Raw genomic sequence first — 27,731 nt, 5'->3', positions numbered from 1 at the left:
CCTCAGCTACCATTCTATTTCTGTCTTACCCTTTCCCCTTCTCTGTAATGAGTGAGGTATTCCTGATCAAATCCTATCAAAAGCCAGATATCTTTCTCATAACACAATGATTCAGTTAATCACAGAAATAATTAGAATCACTTACCTGTATTAAAAGTTACCTTCTTTACGTAGCAATTTCTGAATAATTATTGCCAAAATCTTCCAAAATTTATTCCAAGTGAAAACATATAAGGTGAAATTCTGCAGAAAATAATTACTTTATAATTGAAATAATATCATATTTTCATTCTTACGTACCACAAATAAGTAATGTTATAGACCATTGATAAGATAAACAATATTTGCTGCTATATTTCTTGCCAGTATGATTTTCTCTACTGTAGTCTAAAAAGAAACATGGATCAGGCAGTTATCAGGCACTGAAAGGAAATTGCTTACAGAGCCTTAGAAATGAGATGTCAAGTCTAGTGCCTTTTTTCTTGCTTTGACCGATTTTAAGTTTTATTGTATATATATTCTGAATTTTTAGTGTGATTTGTGAAGTATATACTTGTTAAAATTCTAAAAAGAGATAGAATCAGAAGATTTTTTGAAAACCTAATAATGAAAATAAATGTTTTTGCAATGACTTGCTTGCTTAAAGTTTTCTGGTGTTATAATTATTAAAATTTTTATATGAGTATTTCAGTAAATCAACATATAGATGCTAATATTGGTATGGATCAAATGTGTCTCTAATTCATATCTCCACAAATACTAACATTTCAATCTTAGAGCAAAATTCCACTAATGAAAGAGCCAGGTTGTTTTAAGAATTATCCACATATGAAATTCAGATGAAAGTTCTAGAAAAAGGAGATAATAAAAACTTCTCTGAAAAAAAAATATCATTAAAAGTGATATCTATCCAACTCCACTGTAATGCTATTAGAAGAAAAAGCATTCTCACGAATCTTAGTGCTCTTTGTCATGTAGTACTTGGTTATATTTCTTTAGACAGATGTTAAATGCAGTGCTGCAAAAGCAAAAGGTAGCATTTGCCAAATATGCAGCAGGAAAGAAGCAGGAAATAAAACCCTTCAACTCTTTTCAAGATAATAAATTATCAAGAACAGTGAAGCAATAAGAGCTTACAGAGAAATGAATCTTTATGAGAGGCAGAAAAAAAAATCCACACAAGATCGAAAAAGGAAAAAGAAACTTTGGAAAGTTTCGGTGTTTGAGAAAAAGTGTTTAAGAGCTGCTATCCTGGTAACTATATAAAAGTGAGGCATATTGTATTAAGCTATTTGCCTAGTCAATGGAGATAGGAGAACTCCCGAATAGCATCTCAAACGTGTAAGTACATCTGCAAGTACCTAATGCTCTTGTAAAGGGAGAGCAAGGATAAATTCAGGAGAAAAATATCACACAGTAGTGCATTAGTAAGAGACAATAAATAGATGCTTGACAACTGGTACAAAGATGAACCTTAAACTATAATATTAAAAAAGATCACGGTTAACTTAAATGCCCCCCATTTCAAGACTGCTATGCTGCCACTAATGAAACAAGCAAGTTAAAAATCTTCTAAAGATCCATTACCATATATGTTCAGAAAGGGAAACTCAGCTATACGTGGTGAAAAGGCCTGAAATACTGAACGTTCAGCCAAATTTTAAAACAGTGTCCCTTCGTGATATATACACATAGATGATGCAAGCTGCAGAGTGATATCAAGCAGGTGCAGGGATGAGTCTGAATGAAGCACTCCTTCTTGTACAGCTCTGCTGCTTTTGCTTTGCATGTCACAGTTGAGGAGGCCAGCGTATATCCTGTCTGTATGTGATGTGATAAAATTAATCACTCAAATAAAGGGGGCAGCCACTCACTCATGCCCCCACACAGCGAGCAATGGGGAAAAGTATAGGTGGAGTTTCATAGATAAAGCAAAAGCTGTGCACAGAAGGAAATCAAAATAAGCAATTTGTTCTGTGCTTCCCATCAGCAGGCAGAAGTTCAGCCATTTTGAGGAAAGCAGTGCTTACCTGGGAAGACAGATGCAAAATCCAAATTCAAAACATGGCACCACACAAGAAACTATGGGGAAAATGAACTGTCCTAACAAAAATAAGCAGTACACGGTGGAAAATGAAGGCAATTTGAACAATGTTTATATTAAGTTTGATTTGGTAATATGACAGAAGTTGCAACAACTTGTAGCACATTCCTTGAGGAAGCACTGAGGTGGTCTGAAAGGACATTTTACTTCATATTGGCACTGTTTTCCAAAGCTTCATTTTTTCTCCTGTGTTGCAGGAAACAGGATCTTAGATGAGATATTTAATTTTTACCTAACGTCAGCTAAAGTCTGAGGTCAATTCCTCTAAAAGAAGCAAGATGCATAGGACTCTATCTTGAGGTAAACCATTTTTTCCAGAACTGATTTTTTCTGTCCCATATTTCCACCACACTTTTCTACTCAAAGTTATTTTTTTCTATCTTTGCTATCTCCTACTAAGCATTGAAAGACCTGCCTTATCTCTGGCTTAGTCCACATAGGAACATAAGATAGTTCAGGTATTTTTTTGAAAGTGACATTATTTTGAATAGCCTAGCTTTTAAACACCGAAAGATATTTTCTTCAAATAGCCTTGCAACAGTGAAGGAACATCTCTATCACTATTGCATTCTGCTTAAATTGTTCTCCAAATATGGTATTAAAATCATCTCTAGGTTTGACTACTTAAAATACCATTTCTAGCCTTCAGTAATAGCTAGCTAGCTTTCATCATGTCATGCTTTTCTCATTTTAGACTATTTCTCATATGGTGCAGTCACTCAGAACACCAAGAGAAATCCTACATAACTGTTTTAATTTTCATTCTAATGCAGAATTAATTATTTGAACACAAAGATCCAAATAGCTGTCATTACTCCTAATTTATTTATTTTCAATAAATCAATGGGGGGGGTGGGGGAAGGAATCTATGCCCTTGAGAGAAGTTTGAAAGTCTCAAAACACTATAAAGTGAAAAATGTAAAGCAGATGCTCAAGCTTTACTTTGTTCAAATGTATTCAAATATCTCAATTTTCTTTTTCTAAAAAATTAATGTCCATATGTTTTTTTACATGTTTCTTTCTTTTGAAAAACAAAATGTTTTTGTCATTGATCCTCGTGATCTTTTTCTATTCTTCATCATTGAAAACTGTCATAGTCACCTTCAAATATGGGCTCTGATGATAAAGGTCTGACTGGGAAACAAATCCTATTAAATACATGACAAAAATAATTTAATTCAATCTTAAGGAAGAGAGATGAGGAAGGTTATTTTAAAGCTCATCTCAAAGATGTGGTACCATGTAAATAATCATATCTTCCTCTGGTAACTGAAGACTATCACTGTGATCACATTGTGTTTCCTCATGCACGGATATGAAGTGTGGTTATATTCTAAGTAGATGTCAATTAGAATATTTTTCAGACTCTATTTAAAGTAATATTCCATCTATTCACTTGTTAATTAAAAAAATAGAGTTCAACATCCTTTTTTTGTTTGTTTGTTTATATTACGTATATAGAGATACTGTAACTGCAAAAGCATCCCAAGCTGATGTCTTGGCAAGCACTCTTTGAATGATACTGGAGAACTGTTCTTGGGTTGAGATCCTTGTTGATACTCTCTTCACATGACATTTACACTCCATGTGACCCATCCTTCCTCTATATTCAGAACCACATTGGTCCCCTCTACTTCCTTCTTGATCCTTTTGCAAGACCCTTCTCAATGCTGTGACTCCCCATTTAGCTGTCCATATGTCTGGCCTCTAAACATGCTCTTGCTTTTTAATTTTATATTGTAGTATATTAATTTTCTACCACACATTGGATTGCTTTGAACCACAAGACTACTTTTTGTCTATAAGTAAGTCCTTGCCTTCTGTCTGTGTCTTAAAAAATTGCTCATCTCATCCCTTATATTTAAAATTGTCTTCAAACCAAACACAGTATAGCCTTAAGCATTCCAGCGTAAGGCACATACACAAATTCTCAGAGCACAGGTCATTTCCCAACTAAAATACAGCAGAAGCAGTGATTTCAATTTCACTACATTAATGTGATTAACACAGGAATCTGTGTTTGCATCTTTTCCTACCTGAAAGGCCTTGATTCTCCACTAATTCTTTAAAATTTGTGTAATTGAAAAGAAAACCCAACCTAAAATCAACAACTATCTTTTAATGCATAAGCTTCATATCAATAAATTGGATGTTACATTCCTTTCAAAAATAGCATCCATTTAATATTCTGTTGGGCATGAACAAGCAATACAACTATTGAATGCTGGATGTAGCTAATTTGCATATATTCATGTAGAAGAAAATCTTAGTCAGAGAAAAGAATGTTAAATGCAGTCCTTTGTAGGCTAGTGTGTGAGTTTGCACTGTAAAATTTGCAGGTTCAGGTGTCATAAGTAAAGTGGTACATTTCAAAAAGAGTGACAGCACTAACACAGGCAGAGGTCAACTTACACTTTTCACAAATTCACACTGACCATGGGATCGTGGACTTTGGTGACTGAAAATCAGAAGTATAAACTAACAGGTATCGAGTGTATAGCTACATCCTTAGGTCTGAACTACTTTCCAGACTTGCCTCAAATAGGTAAAATAATTGATGTATCCACTCTTACCACTTCATTTAAACCTCTGAAAATGCAATGAGCTAGTATGTTTCCTCTGAAAGCTGTTTATATGAGATACTTTTTGTGTTGGCAGTTATTTTAGAAGAGGGAAAGCTTTTTTAATTGCTAACCACTTGTAATTAGAATAAAACTAGATACATTTCACAAATGCATTCTCCCTTTCTACGTATGTAAAATTTTAAGCACTGAGTTGTTTTCCAGCATACAGGATGTAGGTTGGTAACTGATTTAACATACTTAAATAGCTGGTTCGTAACTAATGTTTATATCATACAAATTGTCAGTCTAGAAATGGCTGCCAGTGATTTCTGTCAGACTTAAATAGTTTGCCTATTCAGACACGTCTCAATTAATAAATCCAATTTCTACGAGTTATAAAAAGAATATACTTGGTTGTTTTTCTTTCATGTCAGTACAGATTTTAGAACAGTAAGGGTTGACTTAGAAATGGTTCTCTATGTATACAGAGCTACATTTCATGCAGAAAATCTGCATTGGTTGCGATTGACCCACAGTCTGCTTGGAATGAAAAGGAAATAATCAATCAGAAAACTAATTCTCACATCTACGATAAAGAAAGCTCTTTGCATACATTCAAAGTGAATAAGCTCCACTTGTTTACTCAATAAGATGCCCTAGATTTAAGTGGTACTTAAAACTCATGACTCTCATCTGAACATCAGCTGCCAGGAAATGCCCCACCCAGATGAAAATTTTGCCTGTTTAACAAAGGAGAATATATATATATGGAGGAAATCATTCAATTTTATGGTTTTCTTCACTTACAAAGCACTCATAAATATGAACTTGATCCTGAATGATGCTGAGCATCTGGCCCTAGTCCAGAAAAGCACTTCAGTGCATCTTTAATATGAAAATAATCATAGGGTTTAAGTGGCAGATATTCTAGCTGTCTATGTACTTTCATGGATTGGTGGGGCTGGGCAGGAAGGATGGAGAAGAATGGGAAATAAAATTTTGTGTTCATGCTAGCTAGATGGATAAGAATGGGAAATAAAATTTTGTGTTCATGCTAGCTAGTGCCTGCTGAAAGAATTTGCTGTTGGATTTGTGGAAAACTGAACATTTCCACAGTCTGGCAGACCACTCCTTTGCCAAAACAATCACCTTTGTCTTTCTTTCATTGGAACTCTAGCCTCTAGCTGTGATCTGATGCATGTTTTCAGGTACAACAACAAATACTGTAAATCTGGGTGCTTCTGGGAATAATTTAGGAATGTAGTGCGACATAGTGATTACATGATGGCAAATATAACCAAAGTAATAGTGGATCTGATTCCCCAAGGATCATATTTCACATTTCTGCAAGAATCTATGGCAGTTGCATGGTCACTTTCATGCAGTAAGGAATCTATGCAGATCAGCCTGTCCAGGTTAAGACAAGTACCGCTGTTAAATAAAGTTTGATGAAAATAGTTAGGTGCATAAATGAGCACAGATTTGAAGAAGTCCACCCACTGAAGGTGGATGCATCTTTTTGCCAGTGCAGGATGTGATCCACACTACCCATGCACTGGCTTTGGTAGGCTTTAATCTGGTGAAAGAATATGAAAGCAGCTTCACTGGTCCAGACCGCGAGTCAGTCTAAACCAGCATTCTTTTTTCAAAAATGAAGCTAAGCAGCTGTCTAAGAAAGATTAGGAACAAGGCAAATATATTTACCTGTAGTAGCATCTAAATCTCAAAGTACTGTCAAATAAAAGAATTTCCAAGTGTAGCATGGTAGGTCTGTTTATCGTCCCATACTGTTTGAACCATTCAGATTTTTCTGAACTTTGTCCCTGACTCCCTCTTAACTTCTTAAATCCAGTACATATTCTAACAAAAATCTGTTGCAATGAAATGACTCTTTTTCATGTTTACAACCTGGCTCCTATTGACTGGCAGTTTTATGAGTCTATCTGAATCTTGTAAGGGTCACGCTGGCAGAGACGTGAAGATATCATCTCACTCCACTCTGTTCATGCCAAAAAATCTTTTTTTTTTTTTTTCTTTATTTTGGTTGAGGTTCTCTTTCATAATCTCTCTACATTCTCTTTTTCCAGGGCATCAAACAGCTTCTGATCACCTCATTCTCACTACAATAAACTTTGTTTTTTAGTGGAGAAGGATATTGATGGTAAATATTTCAGTTGACCAGAATTCTGAAGAGATTTTCATTTGAATTGCCATACTTCACCCAAATTAGTATGTGATGATTAATTTTTAGTGACTGATAATGCCGAAGCTTGTTACTGAAGCCTATATATCCCAATAGTTTGAATCCTTCATCTTCTCTCATTTAATCAGTTTTATGGAAGTGTTGCATTAATTGCACTGCATAGTAACTAATCTAATACTAACTGGAATAGATTTCACTGAGAGTTATATAGATATTGTAGTTAACTCTTTCTATTCTGTTTGTAAAAAACTTCAACAGAAGTTTTCAACAGAAAGTATGCCTTGGTAGAATATGAATTACTTTGATTAGCTTCTGTGAAAGCTTCAGTTAAAATAAAAGGAGTATGCAAAGAATATCATAGTTGCCATCCACCTGGACCAAGTGACTTTTATTTCAGACTTGGTATCTAAAAATTATTCCTCTGATTCATACTTAAACTGTTTAGAGTCTTAATTGGAAGCAACATTTATAAGGGTGACACATTTTAATTTCCCACTTCTTCTAAACAAAATATTAGGCCATAAAAAAATCTAAATAAAAACTGTCGACATATCCACATTAATGTAGGATATGTTGACTTTTTAATCCCCTGCCACAGAATTAACATAAGTACAGTATAACATGAGTAACTACCAGCATTCGGAGGAACTGCTGTGCTCCTTACAAGAGAAAGACTAAACCTACTCTACTAGCTCCTGCAGTTCTTTAACTTAAGGAACAGACAAATTAAGATGACCTTCACTGAATTTTATACATGGTAAGGTTCTCATTGAATTCCTGGAATAGACATAAAAATATTTCCATTAACAATTTGCCTAAACTTAATCTACATTCTCCTAATATGTTTTACTACAATTGCTTTTCACTTTTTCTGCAGACCAACGTTTCTGTCATTATACTCCCTATCTTCAATTTATGTAGTGTTTTCATTATTACTAGTTTCTTCTTTGCGCTCATGTCATCTTCTGTTCCACCTGTGGAATCTTAAATACAATATTTCTTGAAATCATTAGCTACAAGTTCTGGATTTAACTGGTCACTGTTCTCTTAATGTAATGAGAGTTTTGCACTGTTCCATGTTTTCCTTGAGAATCTCAAGCATAATTGCTGCCATTAGTTATTCTGAATATGAAGACTTCAGATGGTATTTAAAGGGCATGTTCGCTGCTATGTAAAGAGCCTGTAGTTTAGCAGTCATTCCACTTGATTTAACCACAAGATCAATATTCATTTCCCTGACAGTATTCTTCACAGATGGCATTAAATGACCTCTGAATGAATCCAGGACAAGGTTTTTTTTTCCTTAAGCATGCACCTTGTCTCCTGATCCAAATGATTTTCGGGCAATCCTTCATTAGCTCTGTAAACATCCATCCTCCGTTTTGACACCTCACAATTATTTCAGTACGCAGCTATTCCTTCAGCATTTCTTTATGCTTCAGTATCACATATGGAAGCAATATTATACCATCTGTTAACATCGCCAGCATTTCTATACCATGCATTTTTTTTTCATCTACCAGAAATTTAATGCTGGTAAATTTTGGACATACTTTTTCAATGCCTCAATGGAGCAAGTCAAGGCAAAGAAGCTGTCGTTTGACAGAACAGATAACTGGTAGAAAGAGATTCTAGCAAACTGAATTCTTTGCCATAGGCAAAAAATTATGATGTATCATTTGGACATGAACTCCAACTGGTCTTGAATTCTTGTTGTGAAATATTTTGTACTTGTGCTATTTTTTTAGCTTCTATTTAGTCATTTCCATGTTTGGGGATTTCTGCCTCTTCTATAAGTATGCACTAATTACACATTTTGTTCTTCTGCTCCATGGCAATTTCCTCCTCTGAGTTCAACTGTGCACCAATTTAGTGCATTAAATCTTCTAATTTGAGTGCTTCAATATCCTCCCATTTTCTTCAGTCTGTTATATTTCTTTCAAATCTTCTTATTAATAATCATTTCTGCACACGGTACCACCATGAGTTGAAAATTTTGCATCCTACCTTTTAGTACATTTGCTTTTGCAATCATACCTCTCATCTCCAGACCTGGTGCCATTTCACAATTCACTTATTAGATTCAAGGATTTTCATAACTCTGCCAGAAATCTCAGTGGGAATCTTTGAGCTACAGCAGATAAAGCAGCATGTCAGTGAGGTGGTAGAGAAGACAGTAGTAATTGTGCTCTCTCCGTGCCACTTTAGTCCCTCTGGGGTTATTTGTATTTCTTAGTCATTAGCAACTTCTCCGCATTGCAGTCATATTACACTTTATCTAACCAAGATTTAAGACAGCATGTGAGCTTTAAATTAAACTACTTGGAAATAAAAACCTCATCTTTCTCTAGGCACAGGCCTATATATTAAAATCAAATATAAATATTTAAATGATTGAATCACAGAATCATAGGGGTTGGAAGCGATCTCTGGAGATCACCTAGTCCAACTCCACTGGGTTCCCTAGAGTAGGTTGCATAGGAAAGTGTCTAGGCAGGTTTTTAGTATCTCCAGAGAGGGAAATTTCACAACCTATCTGTGCAGCATATTCTAGTGCTCTATCAACTATAGTCCAACTCCACAAAATTAAATGAAAGGTTTCCTAAATGACTCTAGTATCAGAAATATATATATATATAAGTATATATATATATAAAATAAAAAATCTGAGATCCTTTAGATGAAAAGAAGCAGCTGTAAATTGCTCTGCAATATAGTGAGAGCTTCAGCATGTGTTAAAGCCCTTAAGTATTTTCAAATGGTAAATCTGTTATTTGAATCACCAGGGAAGGTGATAACAATTCTACCTACCAACTGTTCAAACAGCATAACTAAGGTTGAATTAAAGGCTCTGTCCTGTGTGTATTCTTCAAAGCATAGTCCATCTGCTTTTATTGAAAGTCAGCAAAGGTGGGATGATAAGGAAAAGAAGGTGGCGTACATATACACGCACATATAAATATGACAAAGCTGAGCAAGTGGACATGTGACATATTTTGTGTTGAAATCCGAAGCTATAACAAAAATAAAGGGTTCCCTGTAAATCAAAGCAAGGGGTTTCCATAATGCAGTTTGTTTTTAAGTGTAAGAAGCAAATCTTTTATTTTAAATTAAAGCTGAATGATTTACTTCTCTTCAGATGTCATCTACAATCAGATGTGCTTTATCTCATGGTTAGATTTATAGCAAGGCTTTTATGCTCTCTGACATTTTAGAGACTGAATCTCTCACATCTTTCACAGTGACACATATTTTACATCAGAACTGCTGTCCCATCTTTGGGACAGATCAAAGATACAATCACCACATATTTGTACATTTACATGAATAAAACATTTCAGTACCCTTCTGGCCCTTATGTACACAGAAAGTACTCATTATCCTCATTAAGAATTCAGTCTTACTGTATAAAAGATATAACCTTATCTCTTAACTGTTATGATGCTTCTTTAAATTTGAATATATAGTCTGTTCTACCAATATGATAGTCTTTGGAGAGCATCTTGCCCTTCCAGAAGAAAAAATAAATAAAAAAACAACACACAAAAAAAGACAACAATAAAAAGAACTTACTGGACATTAATAACTGCATGAATTATAAAAGTCTATCAGGTCTAGATGCTTGTAGTTAGTTCTCTGTTTATGGACTTGATGTTAGAGGTATATTGCTCTGTTTTAAATAACTGTTATTAGCATGGTCTTTGACAGTACGAGCTGTCTGAAAAGAGTATGCTTTACTGCACTGGAAAGACAAAGTCCAACTTTGATCTGACCTTTTTAAAGCTTCTACTTTTTCTATATTTTCTTTTTTTTTTCCCCTTTTCTTTCTTTCTATTTTTTCTTAAGGTGAAAAAAGGGACATAGATGACATCTAATGCCTAATGTGTCAAGGTTGCCAAGTAACAGGCTAGAGATATGTCAGTGAAGGCTGATTCCATGAGAATTCAGTTGGATACAGTTTTGAATCACTTCTGTCTCTCTCTTTTTTTTTTTTTTCATTTAAAAAAAAAAAATCTTTCTTGTTTCAATCTACGAAAAACAATGTAATAAAGTGAAGAATGTAGTACGTGCTTACGCCAAAAGTATAAAAAAGGACGCCTCTGCTAGTTGTTTATATCCCTCCTAAGCCGTGAAAATGATGGAATAATTAATGTAACATACTCATTTTCAGCTTCCACACATTAATGCTCTTAAACACGTCTGCATCTCCTGTGAAATCACTTGCATTAAAAAAGTGCCATAAACAAAATGTAAGTTTAATTGCTGAATCCATTCTAAAAGATCTGAGGTGGATTGGTTAGAACAACAAGATGCTAAGAAACAGCCAGTGTGAATTTTTTGAGGAAGAAGTCAAGTCAAACCGGAGTAATTATTTTTCTGCTTTTCAGTGTGAGAACAGACTTGGTCAACAGTGAGGAAAGCTACAGATTGATGCGTTAGAAATCACTACTTTTTTGACATTCTGACTTTATTGATTCATGACTTACTTTTCAGCTACATCAGGAGAGTTTAGTAGTGGCCTGCACTGGACAAGAAAGTGGTCAATATCTCCTTTAACGATTTTCATTATGGAATAAAGAGACTCCTTATAAAATCCAATGGAAATGTTTGCAAGTACTTTGGTGGACAGGATTGAAATTCACAATGTTCTTGATGACTGGAGAAACAGACTGAAATCAATAAGATAAAATTCAATGAGGACTAAAGCATAAAAAACTACATGCCAGAAAGTAGAATCAAATCTCTTCCAAATAAAATTACTTCAGTGCAGAACAAAAGAGGATTTTAGATACATATTGAATCATAAAATAAGGTAGTAGACACAGCCTGTGTGCTTGTTTTGCATTAATCTGTGTATCTTCCTGCTGCATCTTATGATGAACAGCCAATGTGATCTAGGAAGCTCCAAGAAAAGACAAAGTCTTTTTGTCTGAACTCTTAATTAGCAGATCTGTAACTACCAAGATTGACCTGCCTCAATTTGACCAGGGCAGCTGAGATCTACCTGAACTTGATGCATAAGTTAAGATAATTTTAATGAGTATGCCACAGCCAAACACCTATGGTTTATGTATGACGCAGCATAACTGAGCAACCTGAATCTTCACTGAGTATCTGACTGAGAATGTGCTGTGTATACAAAGATGATGTTCAGAGGAACAGAGGCTGACATTTTCATGAGATTTAAATACATATTATCAAGCAACATTTCAATCTACCGATAGTTCTCATAAGCTACACAAAGAAAAAGTTGTGGCATGACCCAAAATATGCAATAGAGTAAGTATTTTGGAAGGCTGCTTAGAAGCTCATTGTGTTTTGTTGTCTGTATGCAAATCAGCTTACTGTAAAGAGTTATCAACAAAAGAACAGATCAAGATGACAATATGAGAAATAATATCCACTGAAATTTAACTGAAATCTACTAAATTCAATTAAGGCTACTCTTACAAGAGGCTCCCTTCTTACCTCTAATGTCTTTTTATTTTATTTTCCTTCCCTTGGCAGTGTTCATCATTAGCTTCTTGCTAGAAATGTGTATCATTGTATTTTTTTTAATGTTGTAATTTGTGCTCACTGTTATAAAATAATACAATTATATCATTCATAAAATACAAATACTTAGCAAAATGATAATATTATCAAAATTCAGATGAAACCAAAGCCTTCAGGACACTGCCCAATTTTAGAAAATGAGAATGATTACAGCAGAATGTCTCACAGCCTGGTTCAGTCCTTTTACTCTTATGTTGGTTATGTACCCGCAAGTCTCATTTTGCCTAATGATATTTGCTTGAATCTTTCCTTTGTTTGATTGTTCTTTTTTTTTTTTCTCCATCATTGTACCTCATTTTATTTTCAGTGTGTATCTGGTGCAAAACAGAATAGCTATCATACAAGGAATAAAACAGAAAGCAAATGGTATCCTGGGCTCCATCAGAAGAGGGGTGGCCAGCAGGGACAGGGAGGTGATTGTCCCTCTTACTCTGCCCTTGTGAGACCCCATCTGCAGTACTGTGTCCAGGTCTGGATCACCCAGTACAAGAAAAACAGGGAGCTGTTGGAGAGAGTCCAGAGGAGAGCCATAAAGATGATCAGGGGACTGGAGCACCTCCCCTACAAAGACAGACTGAGGCAGCTGGGCTTGTTCAGCTTGGAGAAAAGATGGGTGCAGCCTTCCAGTACCTATAAACAGAAGGGTAGTCAGCTCTTTGAAAGGGTAGATAACAGCAGAACAAGGGGAAATGGTTTTAAGTTGAGGGAGAGAAGATTGAGGTTGGATGTCAGGGGGAAGTTCTTTATTGTGAGAGTAGTGAGGTGCTGGAACAGCTGCCCAGAGAGGTTGTTGATGCCCCATCCCTGGAGGTGTTCAAGGCCAGGCTGGATGGGACCCTGGGCAGCCTGGTCTAGTATTAAATATGGAAGGTTGGTGGCCCTGCATGTGGCAGGGGGGTTGGAGATTCATGATCCTTGAGGTCCCTTCCAACCCGGGCCATTCTGTGATTCTGTGTTATCTTCTTAGTAAATTAGCTTTCCTCCTCAGATCATTACTGCTGTTTTGTTTTTAGGCCCATCTCCTTACCTTTTCCCCTTTCTCCCCCTTCCTGGGGCATGGGTCCATGAGTCACCCTGCCCCATTAGTCACAGAATCAGGCCAAACCAGCCCATGAACAGTTGACACCTGACCAAACCACACCCAGGGATTTTACCAACAAACCTAATCCTTACACTTTTTGTGGGTTTAGAGCCCACTCTTTGTCTTGCAAATGAGCAGTTAATGAGTCCACTGCCCTTCCTAATGCCTCCAGTGAGTCAGCTGTCAACATGAGATCGTCAGTATAGTGGTACAGTTTAATTTTATATGGATTTTTCCATTCTGCTAGGTCACGCACCAGTAAGTTATGGCAATAGGTTGGTGAATGCATGTACCCTTGCAGCTGAAAGTTCCACTGCTTGCCCCCTCACATAAATGCAAACTGGTCTTACAATTCTTCATAAATAGGAATGCTGAAGAATGCATTTGCCAACTCTAGTAGACAGTGGTAGATTTCTAACTCCCTACTCACTGTGTCCATCAGGGAGGCAATATTGGGTACAGCTGCATGAATATGCAGTGTGACCTTACTTAACTCCACCATCATTCTCCATGTGCCATTTGACTTCTGCACTGGCTGTATGAGAATTATTTGGGCTGTGGGCAGGCCTTACGGCCCGTACTTTTTATAGTTCCTGCATTGTTCTAGATACATCCTCCTGCACCCCCAGGAGTCTATACTGTTTAGTATAGACTCTATACTGCACAGATTGGGCATGCAAATAGGCTCATGTTTCACTTCTTAATATCACCTGCACCACCAAGATACTAATACATCTCTCTCAGTCTTAACTCTCCTACAGTTGTTTGGAGAGTCAGACCCCCATTGTACGTCTGCTCCCAAGATGTATCTCCTTGGAATTTAGTTAGATCACCATAAATGATTGATGTTTCTGCAACCGTATCAATCAATGCCATAACCCACTATATGTTCTTTGAGGACCAAAAAATAGTTTGACTTAGGGCCATAGTTTGACAAGGAGGTCCTTGTTACAGGAGGGCTAATATACCCTGTCATACCATAAGCTGCCCAACTGCCAAGTCTTTTTCCTCAGGTGGTTCAGGCATCATAGCCCGAGTCACCTGAGGCAGCTTTTTCCTTTTATTAGGGACCATAAAATCCTCCAGAATCCAAGCTGTTGTTAGCATTTGTCAAATTATCTGTACCCCTGTTCTTTTCGGGATACTTTGAAATTTCTGGTCATCTCTTAATTGTTTCCATAATTGAAGTAAAAAATGATTAGGTTGCCAATCAACTTTGGCAAAGGCCATCCTGGCCCATGTAAGATAACTCAACATTTGTTTCTAGGACACCTGTATGGGGCTCAATTGGGGTATCCATGGGGCAGCTTACCTAGTTTTAATAACTGGAAATATTCTATTCCTTCTACCACTCTAACATTATGCCTTGCTCTTCAGTGCTCTGTCTCCCCCAGACTGGTCACCAACCAGGCAACCTGCTGGACAGTGGCCTCCAAGGCCACCAGGAAGTTCAACATGGATACTAATTTTCCATAATGGTGTGAGAATGCCTGTAATGTTAGGTCTCTCATCCCTGCCAGAAATTTTACCAAATCCAGGCTTTCAAATGCTTCCTCATATATAGCCTCCTTCATGCCCACTTCACAGATGTATGTTTGAAGGTCCTTCATGGAAGACCATAAACCCATGTGTAGTGGTATATCAGCCTTACTAGGCCAAGTAACGAGGCATACCACCATTAACCAATCCATTAACAAATGGTTTTCATCATGGTGTTGTATAGCAGCATATAATCTTTGCCCAAGGGCAGGGTGTAAGATGATAGATGTGTGTTTTGAAATTTCTGGTCTAATAACTATAACATTTTCTACCTCTCTGTCCCATAATCTTAAGGCCAAGCTGGTATGCTTTCCCACAGTTTTGTCAAAATCACTGCACTAGATCCATTAAGTCAGATGCCATATAAGGCTGTCATGTGAAGGTGGGTTTGAACAAAGGGTCATTGATCAGGGACACCCCTGCTGGCCTATCCTGTACTTTATTTGTTTTTTTGTGTTCCTATACGTTGGATCTCAAAGGGGACTGTCTCAGGAGTGACTTTCAGATCTGATCTTGAAATTTAGTCGTTTGGATTACCTGTGTCCATTGATTCAGAGCCCTGGTTATTTTCCAACCCAATATTTCAGATTTCTTTCACAGAAAAAGTTAAGCTTGTTTTTTTTCCTTCGTTAATATACCAAGTTGTTATTCTAGTTTCTCAATACAATCATGTAATAATTGATTCTCATTCTCTACAGTATTATTTGAGAGCTCTGCGTGATCCAATAATGACCCCACAGTGGCCAATAATGGCCACATAGTGGATGCAGCTAGCTGTTGCTCTTTTGCAACTAAGATGTCTTTATCTATTCCATACAAACATTCTGCCATGTTTCTGGGGCATTCCCATTCAGTGGGATGGGGATTGAAAGATTCCCACTATCCAACCCCATTTTTTAACTATAGTTGCTAGTTCATAATACAGGGATCCCAGAAATCCAGAGATGTACCATGGCAAAATTTTATCTAAAGGAGCAATATTCTCCCCTTTGACCCATTAAAGATAGTTATCAAGAAAGCCATTTTAATGTTTCAATCTGCCTGGCTTGCCAAATGTAATGGCAGAGAGACCAGTGTGATGAGACGATGTTAGAAAAGAAAAAAGAGAAATAGCCACACATCTACAAGGATCCAGGCTCACAGTATCTAGGCTCAGAATAAAAACTCTACAGAGGAGGAATCTCTAGCAAGAGATCCTTCTACAGTGGCAGTCAGCTCTTAAATGAGGTCTAAGTGAGGTGCAGCCAGGCTCCACCCTCTTCCAGACACAGAGGTGAATTGCCTTCACCTGTGCCCCCAGGGCTGGGTCTTGTTTCCAGATGCTCAATCAGTGGTTCAGGCCATGACTCAACAGTTCCCATATACCCTCTAAAATGATATCTCTTTCTCTTTTATGGTAATCAAGGAGTTACAGTACTGCTTACCCCTCCCCCCCCCCCCCCCTTTGTGGAATAAGTACAGTCTTCACATTATGGGGGCTTCTTCTCTGACATACATAGCAAACAAAGCACTACTTACTATTCTGAAAGACATACAACCATAATCCATGAGAAGGCTGCCAGTAGAAGATACAATAAAATGTAATGACAAGCAAAACAACTCGTTAGCATTTTCTTTTCACATTTAGTGTATTTCCTTTCAAATAATTATAATGTGTAGTAGCTGTATTTCACAGCTGGACTTTCAAGTGAGCCGTTACAAAATCAGCAAGTGCTTTGAAAGCCACTATTACCCATGCTCAGCTGAGCCCACATTCTCAGTTGTGTTTGTATTAATTGTTATGGAGCTTTAAGTGCAATGTTTAGTCTCAGAAAATGTTCTTTAATCAGTCAACCCTCATGGCTCTTCAGAGCCTGAGGTGTGCATAGCTCCCTGAATGAAGACAAGCACAGCTAATGTCCATATGGCTGCTCTGTGTCCTGGGAGGAGGATTTATGAGTTTCCTCCCATTATCACTATGTTGCCCTTGGGGCTTTTGGTGCTCCCACTCTGACTAGCATTAGTATCACACTGGCAAAAGGAAAAAGTTCCAGATGACACAGAGACTGATTCCTTCACTCTCTGTGCAGTCTTTTCTCCCCCAAGCTATGTAGCCATTGGTCCCATCAATAGGAAGATAGAATCATAGAATCATAAAATTGCTCAGGTTGGAAAAGACCTTAAAGATCATCAAGTCCAACTGCAACCCAACCATACTACCCTAACTCTAACAACCCTCTGCTAAATCATGTCCCTGAGCACCACATCCAAACAGTTCTTAAACACATCCAGGGATGGTGACTCAACCACCTCCCTGGGGAGCCTATTCCAGTGCTTCACAACCCTTTCTGTAAAGAAGTGTTTCCTGATATCCAACCTAAACCTCCTCTGGCACAACTTGAGGCCATTTCCCCTCGTTCTGTCACCTGTCAGCAGTGAGAAGAGACCAACACTGCTCTCGCTTTAAGCATCTTTCAGATATTGGAAGAGAGCAATAAGGTCTCCCCTCAGCCTCCTTTTCCCCAGACTGAACAGCCCCAGTTCCTTCAGTCTCTCCTCATAGGTCATATTCTCCAAGCCCTTCACCAGCCTTGCTGCCCTTCTTTGGCCCTGCTCCAGCACCTCCATGTCCTTTCTGTACTGAGGTGCCCAAAACTGAACACAGCACTTGAGGTGAGGCCTCACCAGTGCCGAGTACAGGGGCAGGATGACTTCCCTGGTCCTGCTCACCACTCCATTCCTGATCCAAGCCAGGATGCCACTGGCCTTCTTGGCCACCTGGGCACACTGCTGGCTCATATTCAGCCGACTGTCCATCAGTACACCAAGGTCCCTTTCCATCAGGCAGCTTTCCAGCCTCTCCTCCCCAAGCCTGTAGGGTTGCCTGGGATTGTCGTGACCAAAATGCAGGACCTGACACTTGGGAAGGGAAGGGAAGGGAAGGGAAGGGAAGGGAAGGGAAGGGAAGGGGAAAAAAGGGGAAAAAAGGGGAAAAAGGGGAAAAAAAAGGAAAAAAGGAAAAGGAAAAGGATGCTTGGCAATTCGGTTTCATCCCATGGAGATTAGTGGAACTCAAAATGGTCTTGCAGTAAGGAATTCCAGTAGCAAAATATATTCAAAAATAATAAATAAATAATAATATAAGATTAATCTTTGCTAATGTTTCTATTAGAAGCATTATTTTTGCTGTATTACTTTTAAGAATAGAAGCATGTTCTTATTATTTTCTTGTATTTAAGATAAAAGCTTAAAGAAGAAAAAAAAAAAGAATAAGTGGTACTGAGAAAAAAATATTGTAAAAAGCACATTGGTATATACGCCTTACTCCTAAAATTTAAGCCTTGCCTCAGGTAGCAGCTTTTTAATTATTTTGGATGTTATTAAACAGACCGCATGGCAAATGTCATAGAATTCTTTCCTACTGATTTTCCACTACAGCTTTTCTCAGACCTTGGGCTTCTGCAACACTTTTAAGAAAAGATTAGACAATATCTCTAAGGAACAGCTTTGGTTTAGTGGATCGTATCTTCTGACCAAGAAATGGCATCTCAAGTTTCCTTCCAGTTCTATTTCCTAATTCTGTGATCTCCCACAGAGATACTCTAGAATAAAATTAGAACTTGCCTCTCTTTTTTCTGTACTTCCTGCTTTCTTCTTATATGACTAGTTCACAAACTGTATCCTTAAACCTTGTTCTATTTTGATAGCCTGTGACTGGCACATTTTTTAAGATAAGTGATCACTTCTTTCAGATATTTACCTCTTTTCAAGAAATTATCTCTGAAGTTATCACAGGTCTACCTGCATTATCCTTTCTTTTTTTTTTTTTTTCAGTTTACAGCATGCTACATAAGGAAACAGCTACACCAGTTTCATCTCCACTTCTGTGCTACGTGCCCTGCTTAGCATTTCAGGTTTTTATTGTGCTTTATTATTTACTTCTAGTTCTATTTGAAGTGCACTGTATTTTAACTATTTTATGGTGTTCTAGCAAGTTTTCACCTTCAGTAATGGGAGTGGCCGTTGTTTCATCTTTAGGTATATGAGGATGACATTTCTATAAATACAACACAAACTCATCTATATATGTAGAGGACAATTTAATACTGTTTCCAGTAATCTCGGGGCTGGAGTGGGGAGGGAGATTAGAAGGAGGAGCACCTGTTCAGCAATTCCTTTGAGCTATTTACTCTATTCTTCCTAAAGTACTCAAGTGCATGTCAATAGCTTTAGCAATAACATTTAACCACCTGACATCGAACGACTAAAAAAAAGCATACCTACAGAAGGCTGTTTCCCACACAGTAAATCTCTTGTCATTCTTTTCCAATATATTAACGTAGTTCAAAAGGCAGCATTAAAATTACGTTTTTGCTGCTGTGTGATGAAAGTAAGAGTATCTCAAGTGACAGAAATAAGCTTCCATGGAGTCCCCTGGGAGTTCAGATTTGTGTGTGTGAAAAAGGTGAAAGAAATCACAAGACAGAATATTTGTCAGATGCAGAAAGAAATCTTTTGAATGTTATTGTTCTGTGACAGAGGGGGGTAAAAAAGCCATTTAAAATAAATCACAGATGTCCTGTACAAATTCAGAGGATTTAAAGGCCTGAGACAAGGTTTTGAATATCTTAAGGTTCACCACCATTGCTTTTTAATAGTATGTGATTCATAACTGAGACTGACTTTATGTGGTATTGTGGACTGGTTCTGAGCCAGAAATCCAAGATTTCATAAAGTTTTCCTTTGAATTCTCTATTCAAGCAAGAAGCAAGAACTTCTTTAATCATGTGTAAGAAGTCTGTTAAGGGATGCAAGATAAAAAAGAGCATTGTGACAGAGTGCAGGAGCCAGCCACAATCCCTTCTGGCTGTGGCCAGAAAATCCTATATGTTGGCCTGCTATGGCCTTGTTCCTTGTGTTACAAGTCCCTCCTCATTGGAAGGGACTATGATAGAAATGTCATTTTATCATTCTATCTAATCTAATATCATTCTATAATGGTTCTCGTTTTTTAAAAATAAAACAGCTACGTTGATCAGTAATACAATCACAACACAAGTGGAAGTTTCATTAACTTTTCCTTCAGTGCATAGTTTGCTTTATCATTCTGCAGAATTTTTCATGTGGTCACTTTTAAGACAGATTCTGTTTAACTTCTCTAGTTCCAAAAAACTTCAAAAATAGAATTTAACTTTAAGGAAGTATTTTTTGTCTTTTTTACCTTGCAACTTCTTAATCCTGCTCACTTAAACATTTCTTATTCTTCCCAAAAACTGAAAATAATAGAAAACAAGATTATCTGAACGAAAGATATTATAAAAGACAATCAGGTTCACTAAAAGAACATAATGCATATATTACTGCTCTTGCAAAAAGATTAGGACTGCAGTTCTAAAAAATACTCAAATGTTTGCTTTAAGTTCTTGATAAATTTGGCCTCAAGGCTCATTAAAATGCAGCCTTATATAACAATATTTCGAACTGACAGCTCACACATTAAGTATGGCTTGGTTCTGTGAAATTATGTCTTCTGAGTATTTGAATGTGTGCATGATGATTTTGTTGCACCTCTGAAACATGTGAAATTAAAATGTTAATGAAATGGTTGAAAATAAATAAAGAAGAATTGGACTGTTGTTAGGAAAGCTGTCCTCACTCTTCGAGGGCAAGGCTTTCACGAAGACCTGTTAACATGGGACAATTGCTCCCAGCTACTGATAAGCACACAGTAGATTAAAATGAATCACAGAAAAGATTAATGGTCTGGTACTTGTTCTCAAGACTTTTAACTGCTGTATTAATGTTCTTTCCACTGCACTAATAACAAGTCAAATTGACAGTCCTAATTCTTGGCATATTACTGTCTAGAGATATGGTCTTTAAGAAGCCCTTATTTACAAAGAGAATGCTAAGGCTTATAGAGGTAATGTATATAAACTTTTTAAAATATTAGTATTTACTATTATTCTAAATAATATCATACCCAAACAGTGTTTAGTATTGCACACAGCAGTATGCCTATGCACACTGGCTACTCATTCCACTAAGAAATTTTGATTTTGATGTCTTTCAGGAGTTCTTCGGTGCTGGATTTTGAACCTATATCACGATAAGAGTGCATATATTTATAGATTTTTAAAGCAGTCAAAATGACAATGTGTAATACATGCATAAAGACATATAAGAAATACAGAAATCATTATCTTCTTCCAGGTGACTTTTAAATAGTTATTTTCAGGTTTGTTAGATACCTAACATTGAAAAAAGTTAGAAATAATATTTTTTTACTCTGCCCCTATCTTGCTTTTCTCCATCTTCATGTAATATTTAGTGTTCCTCTTCATCATTGTCTAGAATTGAACATTTTGTGAAACAGAGGAAAGTGCAATTATTCACATATTCTGGACTGGATTCAGTGTGCAATTTAGGCTTGGAAAGGTTTGGAGCTGCTCTTTGCTCTGCAAAGTATAAAATGTTTAATCCTTAAGCCGATAATAGTACACTAAATTAAACAAAGTAGTATAAAAGGGTCTCATCTGGAAGAGTCTATTCTATTTTTTGTATGTTGTATGTGAGGAGTAGGTTATAAAAATTCTCCTAAGGGAAAAAATGAGAGAAGGTTACAGAAAAGAACAAAAGAAAACAATGAAAGCAAATGCAGTTAAAGAACAGAAGACTGAAGTGAAGAAGCAACAACTTACAGGAGAACATTACAGGTTCCCAATAATAATGAGCAGACTATTTGTTTGGTTGTGGTTTATACAGTCTCCAAGAACAATGCACATACATCAGGAGCAAAGGGCTTGTAGTAAAATAATTTTTTACTATATATTTAAGAAATATTTCTTATTTCCTTCTTGACACCATTCTCCATGATGTGGCCAGATGCTGTCAGACTGGAACAATATCTACAAAATATCATAGTGTGTAAATACAAGTGGTTAACTCTTGGCTCTTTCCCATTTCATTTCAATGATATAAGTTCATCAGAAACTTTGCTCAAGTCCTTCCAGTGCAGGCAGCCAAGATGTGATTTTCTAACTCATGCTAAGGTGCAGACCACAGTGATGACAGAAAAGAAAATGAATGATTGATTCTGACCAGCAGTGGGGTTTAGTTATGGAGATGTATGGTTGTCACTTTCAGGATTGCAGGAGCCTTTTAGATAGTCACTTACTGACAAGCATGAAAGCAGGCTGACATAAAAGGATTCCTTAAGAAGGAAACTGAAATAAGAACACTGAAAGTTTTAATGCATTTTGTTCAGTTTTTTAAAATATAAAAATATTAAACATCAAGGAAGATGGAGAGCAAGCAAAGTCTCAGGACACCAGTGTGTTAAACAGACTTACACAGACTTATTAAGTTTAGAATATCTTACTGCTCCTCTTCAGGCCATCATTTGCTTATTCCTTTCACAGATGCATTTTACAGTGATCTTTTATGACTAGATGTCATAGTTTCTGACCTAGTTTTTCTCTCTTTTTAAAAAATAATAAGGGACATGATAAATCTGTTTGAGGCAGACCGAAGAAAAGCTGTTTTGAATTTTCCAGCAAAAGAGTTTTGTCTAGTTCACGCATCACACATGTACATCCCAGCTTGACATCCTATAGAGAAGCAGAACAAATCATTTCCCATCAGAATGAGAAATAATGTCAAACCTAATGGCAATGCAGAGGTGCAGGCTGCCCATTAAACTTGGCCGAGGCATCTCGACTTTTGGGCACGCTACTTCACAAACGAACAAAAACTAATGTCAGTCTACAGTAGCATGTTTTGTGATGAGTATTTAAGTCACAAAGTGTGCTAAGTTGATCTTCTTTACTGACTGGGAGCAAGGTGCTGCCCAGTACGTTGCAGTCTGCAATGGGAGACCATGACTGCAATTCCTCATTGAGCACTGAAAGACACATGGGCACACAGCAAGTGAAATCACCAAAACCTTTAGGACACCCAGCAATGCCTATGCTTCTTCTGCTGGGGATGAACAGTGCCAGCAGTAAAGCTGCTCTTTGTCTATACTGTATCTCATTGACAGTGGGATTCACAGAGTAGATCTCCATGGCCTGATCTCACAGGCGTGCTCAGAGCAATCTACATGCCTTGGGGAAAAAAAAAAAAGGAAAAAAACAACAACAAACTGTAGAGAAGTGTCCACTCCTCCCACATAACACAGCTGCAAGCTGACAGAATGCTCAGCTGGGACTGGGTTAATATCTCTTCCTTATCTGATTGCATTTTGATGAAAGTGTTTTACATCTCAGCAGAGTGCCCTAATTGCAATGTTAGAAGATAGTTTGGGACAGATCTCTCTTGCTCTGAATTTTTTTTGCTGATGGTATTTAATTAATTTTCTGTTTAAGAAAGTAAAAGCAGTCACTGAAACAAAGAAGAAGGAGAGGGAAGAAATACGAGGTTGGTTGATACACAGCTTCTAGTCTTCTCTAATGACTGCTGATGCTGTTTAATTGAAAGGGACCATTTTTCACAGGAAAGAAACTCACCCTGAGATACAGGTCTGCCCACTGGTTAGACTATTTAAGGTATTGGAATAGATGCTGTGTTGAATTACTTCAGGATATGGACTTGTTTGGACAGCTTCAGGGGGGACAAAGAAGGTGCAGGGGGAGGCTTCTTCCTGTGTAGCCGTGTACATAAAATCTACATTTTTTTCTACAGGAGTCTGTAGTCTTTTACCCTTTACTCTTCCTCTGCTGTAGACACTGCAACTACTTATTCAGTTCCTGAAAAGGTAATTTTGGAACAATACAAAAAAGTAGCAATTCATCCTAGAATGAAAGGGGAAACTTTAAGAGAAAGGCTTTAAGTAGTATAAATAAAAGCTGAGTCTGATTGTTTTTAGAGCAGCGTTAAGGACGTGAGACAAATAGCTGGATTACAGCGTTGTCTCTTAGCTGCCACAGTTCTGTATAATTGGTCATAATATTGTTTACAAACACATTTTTTGCAACTAAGTAGGGAGTAAAACATGCACGATTGGGATTCAGTAGGCAGTTAAATGATGCACTTGTGTTTTGTCTTGTGGGCTATAAATAATACTTCTGCTATTTCTGAAGGTTATATGGGACTGTACTTCAAATGAGTTCAAATGTGATCTTCCACTTACATCCTCAAATGTTTGAAATCATCTCACGCTTCTGTGGAATTGTATCAACACATGCCTATATTTATTCTGCTGAAATCATTTCTTAAGAGTAGTTATTGTGTGAAAGCACTTACAAACAGAGCATAATGTGAGATGATGTAGTTGTGTGAAAACCCTAGATGGATCTGTTTTTTACACATTTTTTTTTTTTTCACTGTATATGTGGCATATCACAGAACATCCAAATAGCTTTAAAATTAGACAGTGTTCACCCAGAGAATAAAATATATCGTATAAAAAGACAACATTTTTTTCTTACCAATAATGTATAATTGTTATATACTAAGATGTATCATAAGTATCATCATTAAAAATTTCTTTTTGTTACTCTGAAAAGGGATCTCACATAAAATCAGACTGTTGTGACTATACCAGGGATTCACAGCACCGTCAGTCACAATAATAGCAGGTCATGACTGTCAGAGAGATAAATTAAGTTGACTGGCTATTTCTCTTCAAGATAGATAAAAATAAAATTAAAAAATTGAATTCAACATACAGTCAAAGATCAACAGGTAAATGAGATGTCACTGAAGCCATGCAAGTATTAACTGTTAGGGGGTGATGAAATGGAAACTGTTCATAAGTAGTTAAAAGAACCTTGTTAGCAGTCTACTACAATAAAGCATATAGCTGATTACATAAAAAACAAATGAACAAACTTCTGATCCAGTGCAGCTATAGTCTCTCTTTGTTTTCTTTCCTGTTAATACTCTCACTCAGCATGATGAAGGCAATACATTTATTTGGCATCTGCAGAAGCTTCAGTAAACGGCTGACACATAGTTGATTTCAGTTGTTACCTTTCAATTATATAAATACTGCTGGGACTGTTTGTTTCTTTCCAGTCACTTATGTCTGTAGATAAGACAGTAATCATACTTACAGTACTATGATAGCCATTCATCAATCAATTTCTTTTAGGTTTATCAGCCTATTTATATATCCTGATCTACCACTTTTTCTATATATACCACTTTTTTTTTGTTTCCTCTGAATGCCCACATTCTATCAATTATTCTTACCTTTATAATATCTGATTTTATTCATTAGTTTGCACTTGGAAATCTCTCTTTTCCTGTTGCTTGAGCAATGCAAACAAATAGGTGAATAAGAACAACTTTGGCTCCCAGTTGCTTGTTAAAATCTTCTCATTAATGATTCTTTTTTCATTCACTGATTAAATTTTGACGCCTTGACAATTCAAATGGAGCGTGGAGTACTAATTATTTTTGTTGTTACATCATTTTTTAAGATGTTTCATTCATGCATAACAGAATTAATCTCATATGACTCAGGGGAATGCTTTTCCACAAAGGGTGAAATAACACCGTCATCCACAACATTGATTTAATCTGTAAATACTTATGTAAGTAGCAATTGAATTATTAAAAAATATAGTTGATTAATGAAAGATTTTCACATGTGAAAGCTGAGTCCCTTTTATTATCACCATTATTTGAAATAAAAAGCCTAATCAAGTCTACAGGAACATAATTGGAAACTGTATAATAGATGCTATGCTAGGGTCAGTTAATTTTCCTCTGAAGACAACAACAATATTGTACTTGTTAAAATGTGAATAGTTTTAGTTGCTAAGGACACTTCATTGGGTGCTTGCATAATATCTATCTGTCTTCATACTGCTGGCTTTAGAAAGAGATAAAAAAAAAAATACCCTTTCAATTATATGCTTTGTCACATGCTTACTAAAAACCAAATTATTTAAACTCAGTTACTGCACAGAATTCTCACTCTCCTTAATATCTGACAGTGTTAACAAAAGAAAGCAGTAAGTTACCATTTCTCTCATATTTAGTTTTCTGGACTTCTGGAATTCAAAGAAAAACTTTGAAACGTTATAATCATGGAGTCAGAAGTGATTATTTATATATGTCACTGTTAAAGACCTATTTGTACTATCCTAATGAGGGCTTCACCTCAGCTTCTCTTTCCAATTCATTGGTTTTGGTAGGAATTAGATATCCAGTGCAAATTTTGTACAGAATTTAGTTGCCCAGAGAAAGATAGTTTTGGACACAGAGTTAGTGTCTTCTGTATCTGATGCCTTGGAAGCTCCTGGAGCTATGAATAATTGCACCAAATTTCACTAAGTAAAAAAATTGGTTGTCCAGAACAAAATTTTAAATAACTACAGCTGTGAAGAGGAATTAAATATCTAGTAGACTTCCGAACAATGGGAGATCTGGGCCCTTCTGAGAATAAAGCTTAAACTGAAATTTTATTTTGTTTGTCTGAAGGTAGAAGCAAACATCATAAAACCCATTTGCTTTTTCTTATAATACAAGGGATGCTAGTATTCTTTTCTATAACAGCTTGTATTTTAATACTTTAAAAAGTAAATAAATAAATAAGTAAGCCCTACAAACATAATCTGAAAGTAAAAATGCTTTGAGGTGGAAAGAAGTGAGTCCCTATCATTACACATGTGAAACTTTATAGTTGTAAGTCACCTGAATATTTTTTTTTCTCTTTAATATATAATTCATGTAGTAGCGTGTTTGTGTGCATGAATTTAGAACTATTCACTTATTAGAACTGTTCTCCTATGTAGGAAGGGAATAGTTAAGGCTGGCCTAAAATGGCAAGAGCAACCCTCCCCTCTTTATATGTATTCTAATTGCTAAATGAAGAAGCCTAACTTAATATTCTGTTTACCGTATCCAGAATTTCACAGGTGCTCTGTATAAGGGCTGAATACAGTTCCTAGCTTCATAATAAGCCCTTTTATTTTCCTCCCTCTCCAAAATGCCTGTGATTCAATAACTAGATGGTGGCAGGTACAAGACTAGCAACTAAGGAATCAAACAGCTGTTGGGCATAAACAGTTATGCATCAATTCACTCTTATCTCTTGGTGGCATGCATATATGTTTATGAAAAACATTCAGTTCTCTTTCAATGTAAATCAGGACTGCATTTTGTTATTTCTACTTTTTTTTTCCTCCTCCTGAAATCACATTTCCTCCAGAAAACTGCATGATGTATAGTGCAGAATTTTCCCTTGTAATGTAACTCGTTCACAATTAATTGTCAGATTTTTGATTCACTTGAAAATGGAAAGAATCAGATCCTAGCTCATGCTAGAGTCATTAAAAAAAGGTGTTGTATGTATGTAATTTTGGACTACCAAGTCCTTTCCCTGACCAAAAATTGAGTACAATGCAAACAAACTTTAGAGCTTTGGTTTGAGCCATGAAGAACTAATGGGAGAAAATATTTAAACCCATGGGAAATGGATGACATGGCATTGCTGTGGACTCATCATGTGGTGTGATACAACATGGCCATAGAGGCTCTTGATAGTTGAGACTGGGAGATATTTCATGGTTCTCTGACGTAGAGATAGTGCAGCCAAGAGGAAAACAGTGGCAGTGCTGAGCTGCTTCACAGGGTGCTGAGATTGGATGGAATGCTGCATTCACCAAGCCTGGCTGAGGGAGCCAGGGGGATTTGAGGGACTGAGTGTGTGTGTGCGTGCAAAGCACTCTGATACAGCCTTCCTCATTTAGTCAA

This window comes from Phasianus colchicus, chromosome 4, assembly GCF_987193195.1.
Source record: "Phasianus colchicus chromosome 4, bPhaCol1.hap1.1, whole genome shotgun sequence".
NCBI classification, from domain to species: domain Eukaryota; kingdom Metazoa; phylum Chordata; class Aves; order Galliformes; family Phasianidae; genus Phasianus; species Phasianus colchicus.
The sequence above is the reverse complement of the archived record's forward strand: the minus strand, read 5'-3'. Positions refer to the sequence as shown.